This window comes from Galeopterus variegatus, unplaced genomic scaffold (genome assembly GCF_000696425.1).
Source record: "Galeopterus variegatus unplaced genomic scaffold, G_variegatus-3.0.2 Scaffold6856, whole genome shotgun sequence".
NCBI lineage: Eukaryota > Metazoa > Chordata > Mammalia > Dermoptera > Cynocephalidae > Galeopterus > Galeopterus variegatus.
In genome coordinates, this window is record NW_007732967.1 from 100773 (window position 1) to 101957 (window position 1185).

The following is a 1185-nucleotide window of genomic DNA, read 5'->3' on the forward strand; positions in this document are numbered from 1 at the left end:
ATAAAAATAAAATAGAGTAAAAACTGTAGTAATAAAATAGAGTTTAAAAAAGGGTAAAAAAAAAAAACAAAAAAACAAATGGAAGGTGATGAGCAATTATTTGAAATCTGCAATTAAGAAAAAGGTAAAAAAATATGAAATATTTCATTATAATTTAAAAAGAAAAAAGTGAATAAAGAAGCAAATAAGAATGTGACATCGTTAGAAAATGTATTAATACAACATAACATTATGTCAGTGTAAAGAAAACCCATTTACTTCTGAAACCAATACCCATTATTGATTTTTATAAAGTCTTTTATTACTTCATTTGGGAGAAACTTCTCTACCTTTACATGAGCATGCAATAAAATATGCTTATGTGTGGTTCATGGATATGGGTATTTTTTTTGTCATTTCAGATGTCCAGATAGTCAATGACTTAATTGAGAGGAGCCAAGGAAGTCATGGTAGATACTTGTGGCAAGGTGTAATCATCAATGGCAACCAGTCAACTGAGGAGAGAGTGGAGTTAGGAAAATCAGTGAATTCATATTCAGTGCATATTTTAAATCTGTTACAAATAATGAAAACTATTCAGGAGTGAGGCATGAGGAGTTTAACAAATGTCAGAATGCAGTTCTTCCAGAGATTGATGCCATGTGTCCTGGACAGAAACCTGATGAGCACAATATATCTGAGGAATCACACAGTCATCATGAGCATCTTAATCAGCATCCTAAGATTCCAGCTGGGCAAATTTTGAATATAGTGGAAACAGACAATCCTCCAATACAGTGCCAATAATATTTGCATATAAGAAAATTCATATAGGTGAGACCACTTGTAAATATAGAGAATATGGGAAAGCCTGTAATAAGTCATCTGTCGTAGCCCAAGAGATAGCTCTAGTAGGGAAGGAAACTTTTCAGTGTGTTGTATGTGAACTGACTGTGTCTTTTTAAAATAAAACCACTCTTTTCTCTTGTTTGCATAGCCTGCAATCTGAGTATTCCATGATTGGGTGGATGACCGTGTAATTTAACTCTGTTCAGGGGAATGTAGATATAAGTGGTGAACGTTACTTCCAGTTCAGGCAACAAAATTTTATTTTTTTTTATTTACTTTTTATTTTTATTTTTATTTTTTTGTCTTTTTCCGTGTCTGGCAACGGATCACAACCCTCAGTGTCGCCCCCATACTGGA

The 1185-nt window shown here is 33.1% G+C and overlaps 1 long non-coding RNA gene across 1 annotated transcript in view; it reads left to right on the plus strand.

Annotated features, from left to right (window-relative positions):
• Window positions 1–1085, plus strand: part of LOC103606807 — a 3536-nt gene extending 2451 nt beyond the window's left edge. Inside the window, exon 3 of the long non-coding RNA XR_551918.1 lies at window positions 402–1085. This is a non-coding gene — a long non-coding RNA (uncharacterized LOC103606807). The remainder of the gene's footprint in view (window positions 1–401) is intronic.
• The last annotated feature ends 100 nt before the right edge of the window (window positions 1086–1185 follow it).